We start from the raw sequence: 9,299 nt of genomic DNA, 5'->3' as shown, positions 1-9,299 counted from the left end.
AAATCTTTACATTCTGAAGAATGGCATTTTATCTTTGCTATGAGATGAAAAAGGTATACATAAAAATGTATATGAGAAGTTCCATAAAAGATTGAAATCTGTTTTTCACAGGGGAATCAACAATGGAACATCCACCTGGCCCAAAGTTCGAGTATTGGGGGAAAACAAAAACACAAAAACAAACAAGGACACAAAAAAACAAAAAAAAACCACAACAAGCACCTCAAAAATGTTCACATCTAATGAGTTCTGTATTGGCAACCTCATTTAATGGCGCAAAAAGATGTCTTCGCTTCTATTGAGTAGACTTATTTTTTTCCCTAGCAGGTCGGCCCCTTTTTCAAACCAATTTTCTTGTTAACAACCTCCCCCTATGAACCTTTAGTGGTTTTCCTAATAACATGTAAAATGAATAGCCTTCCTTTTTTTGAATAATATTTCAGATTCTCTATATGGTGTACCATTTGAGTACAAACTCTAAACTGACTATGAAGTCTTGAAAAATTCATCGCTTTCTTTCAGCATCCCTAACAGTGCATTTACCAATCACATGATTCATCTCTTTGTCATTTAAACACTAGAGTCCTGGTGTGGTTCATATCTAGTGCCAAACTCAGGTCTCTCTCCTCTTTGAGTCCACCATTAGTACTTGGGGGCCCCCCCCCTATCACTTTATCATGTCATGAAGAGTTCTGTGAACTGTTAAACTGTATATCCAGCACATAACTGAATATGGTGCTGGATCAGGTGGGCCTGCCTGCCTGAAAAATTTTGTGCGTGTTTATAACTAGAGGACGACGTTCGGGTGGGTGGCCATCAGTCTATTAGGCGTTCCTGCCTCAGCTCGGGTCTTGGTTCCAGGGTCCTGGTAGATGAGAGCCCCACGTCAGGCTCCCTGTTCACCTCTGGGTTAGGAGTCTGCTTCTCCTTCAACCCCACACTCCCCCTGGCTTATGTTCTCTCTCTCTCTCGGGTCACTGTCTGTCTCTTTCTGTCAAATGTAAATAGATAAAAATATTAAAAAAAAAAAAAAAGATTTTTTTTCTTGTTTTTCCAGCCACATTTGTCCATGCAAGAATCTTAACCAGCTCTTTGCTTTTACTAGCCTCTTATAAACACAAGAGTTCAACATATATTTAGTATCTTGATAAAATAGAGAACACGCTAGTAACTATAAAAAAAATTTGTGACTCTCAGTACTATTTGGGGTTTCTTTATTAACAGGTGGATGGCTGTTGGGGAAAAGGCAAAAAATGTGTGGTTGGGATGGATAGGGTTGCCTTAAATGGAATGGACATGTGATCAAACATTAGTAAAGTTGCTCCTTCCGTGCCCCACTTAGAGCAGCAGTCAAGGATTAGATCCCCTTCCATTTCTGATCTCATGTTTCTTTTTTTTTTTTTTTTTAAGATTTTATTTATTTATTTGTGAGAGACAGAGGGAGGTGAGAGAGCGAGCGAGCACAGGCAAACAAAGAGGCAGGCAGAGGCAGAGCCAGAGGAAGAAGAAGCAGGCCTCCCTGCCTCGAGCAAGGAGAGTCCGATGTGGGACTCGATCCCAGGACCCTGGGATCATGACCTGAGCCCGAAGGCAGCTGCTTAACTGAGGCAACTGAGCCACCCAGGGCATCCCTGATCTCGTGGTTTCTACGGCCGTATCTCAACACTGAGAATAAGTCTGTCACTGTTCATTTTGCAAAAGTTGGCAAACTTATATATGGGTAATGTATAACAAGAAGTGCCCCTGAAACTAACCAGCACTTGGCAAATATACAGGATTTTCTTTTTTCTTCCTCTCCTGATTCCACAGACTTTTCTTTAGTGACTGGGGCATGATCATGTGAATGTGTAGTAAGTGCATGGGTGTGTTGTACACTTCGGGGAATTAGGGGAAAGTTGGTGCTTCTGTAGTTTGATATGGGCTTTATACCACAAACCTAAACTCATATAAACCTACAGAGATGTTTCCTTTAAATTCAGGAAAAAAAAAAGATCTTCTGTTTAATAAAGTAAAGCGGACTTTAGTCAATATAATACGAAGAAAGAGATTAAAGCTCAGCTCTAATTTTGTATAGATGATACAATCATCAGTCTAGAAGAATCAGGGACACCTGGGTGGCGCAGTAGGTTTAAGCATCTGCCTTCAGCTTGGGGATGATGATCCCAGGGTCTGAAATGGATGTGGTTTCACATTGGGCTCCTTACTCAGCGGGGAGTAAGACATAAATACGAGAGGGTAAAGCAATAAAGTTAATAGGAAGAAGGGTAGGAAAACACCTATGAGCTAGGATGGGAAAAACCTGAAGTAAAAACTTCGAAACAGCATAAACTGTAAGGCAAAATAAAACCAAGTAAAGATTAATCTGATCACTTCAAAGTAAGGATTATCTATTCAGTGAAGGATATCCTGAACAAAATTCATATTTGATAGGATGGAAGAAGATGATTATAATGTCTATAAACTAACATGGGATTAATTCCTTGAGTACGCAAGCCAACAAGAGGACAATAACCCCTGTTTTGGAGAAGGGGAAAACAAAAACAGGAAAAGGCTATGAACAGGTTAACAAAAATACGAAGAGACATCCAAAATTATTAGTATCGAGAGACACATGCAAATTAAGTATGAACATATCACTGTGTACTTTAGTAGACTGGCAACAAATAGGAAGTTGGAAAAATGCTGAGTGTTGGTCGGGCGTGTGAGGACACAGGGGATCCTGTGCTTTGCTGCTGGGGAATATTGCGAAGGAGCACAGGATAGCCGCCCCCCCCCCCCCGCCCCCGCCCCCCTGCCGCCGAATGTGGCCCTTTGCCGTGTAGGTTTATTTAGAGCTGAAGGCACTTGAGAGCCTGCAGACTCCCAAGAAATTTTCCGCCCCGCCCCTGAACCACACAGAAGAATCTAAGTTAGGGGTCTTTCCCAGGATAGAATAAAGGTTATAAGCAGAGATAAATTTTATCTGAGTGGCTCATCTGTGTGGCGGGGCAAACATCTAATTACCCAAACATCTGCTCTTATCACCCTGTGAAATGTAACCCTAACCGTAACCCTCACCTGTACCCCCTTCTCCTTCATTTTAAATAACATATACCTCATTTTGCCTGTCTTTGGAATTTCCATGTCTATGTGAATTCCCTGTATGTACACTATTAAATTTTGTTTTCTCCCCTGTTAATTTGTCTCATATCAATTTGCTTCTTAGTCCAGCTAAGGGGACTTGAAGGAGGAGGGTAAGAATGCTTGCTTGCTTCCTGACAATGGTCTAGTCTAGCCATTCTGGAAAGCCGTGGTAGCACTGAGTTAAATTGAAATTGAGGGTTGCACTTACGTTGTGTCTTAGCACTTCTGCCCTGGGGGTCTATTGCAAGGAGATTCTTTTTGAAGTCCATGTATTTGCTGAAAGCGTTTTGTTTTGTTTTGTTTTTTGTGGTGATGAAAAATGAGGAGACAAAGTGAGTGTTTCCACTGGGAGAGCAGAGGTAAAATCAGGTGGATGTACATGGAAGGCTATGCAGTAATCAGAAGTGACTGATTAGATCTTTAGGTAGGAAGCTGGATGGTTCCTAACAAAATAATGTTGAGTGAAGAAAGAAACAATGAGATATCGTAAATTGAAAATAGATGAAAAACGCAAATATATATATTGTGTTAAGAACAAATACAAAATAGAGAAACACTGATAGAATGATTGCCATACGAGTGGGGAGGAAGGGTGGGAGTGGGGTCGGGGGATTTAAAAAAAAAAAACAGAGGGTTTTTGCGCCTCGGTGGCTCAGTGGGGTTAAAAGCCTCTGCCTTCAGCTCAGGTCATGATCTCAAGGTCCTGGGATCGAGCCCCACATCGGGCTCTCTGCTCTGCGGGGAGCCTACTCCTCCCCCCCTGCCTGTTTCCTTTCTGCCTGTCAAATAAATAAATAAATAAATATCTTTTAAAAAAATAAAATAAAACAACAGAATGTTTTTTTTTTTTTAAATTTTAAAGAGGGATAAAGAATTTTTGGGAAGTATTCCTAGTGATCTTTAAACTGTTGGAGCAAATGAGATGAGGAAAAGTTAAACTTCCATGTGGTAACTTTTGTTTTCCCAATTCATATAGGGTGGAAGCTTTGAGAGAGAAGCAGCAACTGCTGTTGAGCAAGAGAAAGAAATTCTCCTGGAAATGATCCACAGCATCCAAAATAGCCAGGACATGAGGCAGATCAGCGACGGTGTGAGAGCATTTCCACAGAGGGGAGCTCATCTTTTCCATTCCTTTATGGGGTTTAGGTCCATTTTCGTTTAAACTTGAGGAATTTGTACAGTTGGCTTCAGAATCTCCCATGAGCGTGGACAGCAGCTGCAGCTGTCGGCTTATTACAGGAGCCACTTACCCAAAGGGCACCTTCTGGCCTGCCCCCCCTCCCTCAAGGGCATGGTTGGAGATAGTCAAAAAGGCCTCCAAGCTCTGGGAGAGGTGGTCCCAAGCAGTAAAAGGCGATGGCCTTTGATGTCAGGTTCACATTCCTAACTTCAGTTCCTCAGAAGTTACTGGACGGTAGAAGCTTCGTAAAAGCAGAGAAGACAAAAAAGAGAGGGCTTGGAGTGTAATTTAAGGAGAGGGAAGGAGAGAGAATGCAGAGGAAAGAAATTATGGGCCCAGTAAAAACCCCATTAATATAAAAACATGCTATCATTTCTATATTAAAAGCATGACTGCCTGTGGAGGAACAGGGCACTTGTGGTTTCCTCTCACTGGCAGTGTGTTCTTGCCAACCTGGTTGCTCTGGTGCCTCCCAAGACAAGCTGAGGGGCCAGCGGCTGGTGCCATGAGTGTGCCGTTCGTCTAACTCCAGGCCCTGAACTCTTAGACATACACAGCAGGGTCAAGATCTAGCCAGTCTGTTCACCGTCCTGGCCAAAGAGTGATGAATTAGGAAGAGAGTTACAGAACCAGGACAAAGAGGAGGTTGCTGACTTTTTCATATAAATAATGAAACGTGGATCCCTTTTCCCACATTGCCTCTCTGTGCTGGTCAAGACTTAAACCACTGGTCTGCTTAAATTTCCCTGGCAAGGATGAAGTCAGTGCCTAATTCTGAGGCCAGCTGTTTCTCCACTATCATGGCTAAGTTTGCTCAGCCAAAATTGTGGCGTTGTATTTGATTCACATGCAAAATATGCCACCCCAAAGTATGGTTTCTTTGGCATAAGAATTATTTCAAGCTGATTATTTTTTGAGAAGCTGCCAGACGCAGGAGAAGCTCTGGAAACAGAGTAGAAGTTATTCTTTTATAAGGGAAGTTCAAATGTATAAAGGATATTTCCATTTGTAAATGTGCCTCCCTCTGTGTACCAGGAAGAGAAGGATGACTGTAAATCCAAGAAACTCTTATCTCTGCAGAGGGCCCACCTCCTGAATCTGCAAAACAACCTTAACCCTGGTTTATCCTGCTTTTCCCCAGTAACCTCACTCAGGAGGGGAGGGCCTTCCTCAACGTCTTAGTCCTTAGATGAACATGGTTTTTAGAAAGGTAGTGGCTTGGGCCATCTGTCTCAGGGAGGTGGGCCATCTCAGGGTCCTTGAAAATCTCCCATGTATATGTGAAATACACACATCCGTAAGCTTCTGGTTTTCTTCTTGTTAATCTTTTTATTACAGGGTTTCTCAACCAAGAACTCAGAAAGGTACAGGGGAAAGGAAATATTTTTCCTCCCCTACATGCACCTTCTTAGGATACATACATCATGTCTGATGTCTTCTCTAAGCAGCACAAAAACCCTGGTCAGGTGCACTATTCACTCTGTTAAGACTTAAACTCCATTCAAGTTACACATGCACACCTGCCCAAACTTTTTCAAATGTGACTACTAGAGAAGTCATCTGGTATCCCATGCATAAAGACTTAGGGAAGGGTCCCAGGTGGCTCAGTCGGTTAAGCATCCAACTCTTGATTTTGGCTCAGGTCACGATCTCAGGGTTGTGAGATCAGTCCCCATGTCAGCCTCACAGGCTGAACATGAAGCCTGCTTGAGATTCTCTCCCTCTGCCCCCTCCCCTACCTGCATGAAGATGTGCATATTCCCTCCTCTCCCCTCTCTCTCTTCTTTCTCTCTTTCTCTCAAAATAAATAAATAAATAAATAAAAGAAGAAAGACCTTCAGGGAAAGGTATTCTGCAACCTCTCTCTGTAATATAATACGGTTCATCAGTTAATCTTATGTGATATCATTTTGACTTTTACCTTTAAAAATTTCATAGCCAAGGCACTTACAGAAAATAGCTTTAGCCACAAATAAGTGCCTTTAGTGTTCTCAACATTGGTAAGTTTATGACTTATACTGATGGCTGTTTCAAACTTTCTACGTTTAGGAGAAAGAGAAGAATTAAAATCTGACGGCCAACCCGTTTGATGGGACACATCGACGAACCCTCACCGTTGAAGTTTCAGTAGAAAAACAATTAGGAACCCCAGCAGCAAGCAAGAATCCCTAAAGCATGCCACCAGGATCATTGATGAGGTGGTCAGTAAGTTTCTGGATGATCTGGGAAATGCCAAGAGTCACTTGATGTCACTATACAGTGCGTGTTTCTTCCGAGGTGCCACCTGGGCCTGTTGACCAGAAGTTTCAGTCCATAGTAATCGGCTGTGCTCTTGAAGATCAGAAGAAAATTAAGAGAAGATTAGAGACTCTGCTTAGAAATATTGAAAACTCTGACAAGGCCATCAAGCTGTTAGAGCATTCCAAAGGAGCTGGTTCCAAAACTCTGCAACAAAATGCAGAAGGCAAATTTAATTAGTTTTGAAACAGAGGAGCACTCACAAATAATGACATGAAAATGATTAAACATTAGTTCTTTGTGTTAGTTGTAACATTTGATACCGATTGTTGTTTCACATGAGGAAAAAATACTCCAGTGTCATCAGTTTTGTGAAAAACACAATTAAACTAGAAATATTTTAATTATCTTTCTAGAAGTTTTTAGATTGAATTCTTGTCTTATATTAGGCTCTAGCACCTAATATATATAATATATATTTTTTACTGTACTGTGGATGAATATTTACTATATAGGAGAGAGTAACTGCTCAGCCAGGGCCAAAAGCATTCTTGTTCTTTCCTGGGCTTTGTCTGGCAAGGAGACACTTGGGCACATGGGGCATTTGGATAACTAGAAATTCTTGACCTTAAGCAGCATGCAAACTTAACCACTATTAACCTCTACTATTAGCTAAGTAGTGTGTTCAGAAGGACGAAAGGAATCACAAAATAAGAGTCTTTCCCAACATCAACCTTTTCATAAAGTACTTTTTTTGGATATTGTTATCAAATTATTTTGAATTTCAGATTTATGCATCTGATAATATGAATATATTTCTTGATATATATGAAAACATGACACAAAATGTGAGAGAATTCACATCTAATGTTATCACTGTGAACAACTATATGTCCACTTCATCTTTTTCCAAATACATAATTTCTCTAAATTTTTAATCATTATGGAAATACAATGTTGTAATTTGCCTTTTTTTTTAAAATGCTGCCTATAAAGTCTACTTGTCAACTTTAAAAACCTCTATTCTGTATAGTTGTATAATTTACTTCCCCACTCCCCTTGCTAGACATTTAGGTTGTTTCCAATTTGTTGCTTATTCCTATAACATATTTTATATACAGAGACTTTTTTCCTTCTTTCTTTTTTTGTTTTTGATTTTCTTTTCGTGTATAAATTCCCAGTAGTGGGATTTACAGGGTCAAAGGTTATATTCATTTTCATGGCCTGACATATATCCAAATTTTTTTGTATGAGTTATGTCAATTTGTACTGTCTTTAGTAATTAAAATGTAGCTGTTTCACTAGAAGCTTTCCAGAGTTGAGCATTATTTTTTCTAACATTAGATATGAAACACTTTAATTTTGTTTGCATTTTATTTCCTAGCAAGATTGACCAATGTAGGGCCCCTGGGTGGCTCAGTTGGTTAAGCGACTGCCTTTAGCTCAGGTCATGATCCCAGAGTCCTGGGATCGAGTCCCGCATCAGGCACCCAACAACATGGGGAGTCTGCTTCTTCCCTCTGACCTCCCCTCTCATGCTCTCTCTCACTGTCTCTCTCTCTCTCTCAAAATAAATAAAATCTTAAAAAAAAAAAAGATTGAACAATGTATGGATTATTCTTTTATCTGTGATACATGAAGCAACTATAGAACACTTTCATTTGTTTGAAGTAACTAATGTTGTTGATACACAGAAACCTCAACTGCTCCTCAAATACTACTTCAAAATGAAATATATCAAATTCAGTCTGCATGAGAATGTAGGTATTCTTTCACTGGGGGGAAAAAAGTCAAGATCCAGATTGGCTTTATATATTTAGATCTCTCAATGCAAACAATATTGAGCTTCATTTTCTGGGCAAAATGTCAAATTAGTCTCTCTTCATAAAAAGCAATTACAATCTGAGAACATTATGGTTTTGATTACCCTAAGTCTGCCTCATCTAAATCTTTCCATTTCGTGGGAAATAGTCATTCTCATTGATAACTGTGGTAAAGCCTCTTAAGACATTTGTCAGTTGACTCCCATTTGCTATCTTCAGGTTCACTGTCAGATAAAGGTTTTCTTTTTGTGCCATCTTTATCAGCTTCTTGAAAATTAAGAAGCAACAATTAAGTTTTCTTCAGGTTCTCAAGGACTGTCAGCATCTTTAAATCCCTTCCACCCTGAGAAATACTCCCCTCTCCCATTCACTCTGTGTCAGCCTAGGACATTTTCTTTCTTCCGTTTTTTTTTTTCTAAGATTTTATTTAATTATTATTACAATTATTATTTAATTATTATTACAGCAGACTCCCTGTGGAACCGGGAGCCCAACATGGGGCTCCATCCCAGGACCCTGGGATCATGACCTGAGCCCAAGGCAGCTGCTTAGCCGACTGACCCACCCAGGCACCCCAGTCTAGGACATTTTCTACCACAAACTATTTGGGCTCTACCTCCTCAACGTTTGTACTCTTCACATTGTTCTTCTCCCATTTTTTGCAATGGAGTTTTATTGGAGGCCATTCATTCTCACTGACCTGAAGAGCTGTGATCTACCATCTCCAAGCTGCCTCAGTCCCTAGCCTACAGCCAAGGGGATCAAGGAGCAGGGACCTGAATGTGTTGATTCTTTTTTTTTTTTTTTTAAAGATTTTATTTTATTTGACAGACAGAGATTACAAGTAGGCAGAGAGGCAGGCAGAGAGATAGAGAGAGGAGGAAGCAGGCTCCCTGCTGAGCAGAGAGCCCAATGCTGGACTCGATCCCAGGACC

At 40.6% G+C, this 9,299-nt stretch overlaps 1 pseudogene; it reads right to left on the bottom strand.

The window, feature by feature from the left end:
* Window positions 1-8,366: 8,366 nt before the first annotated feature.
* Window positions 8,367-9,050, bottom strand: LOC123394276 (annotated as a pseudogene).
* Between the last annotated feature and the right edge of the window lie 249 nt (window positions 9,051-9,299).

Source organism: Mustela putorius, unplaced genomic scaffold, assembly GCF_011764305.1.
Source record: "Mustela putorius furo isolate JIRA1106 unplaced genomic scaffold, ASM1176430v1.1 tig00002160_pilon_pilon_pilon, whole genome shotgun sequence".
NCBI lineage: Eukaryota > Metazoa > Chordata > Mammalia > Carnivora > Mustelidae > Mustela > Mustela putorius.
The sequence above is the reverse complement of the archived record's forward strand: the minus strand, read 5'-3'. Positions and strand labels throughout refer to the sequence as shown.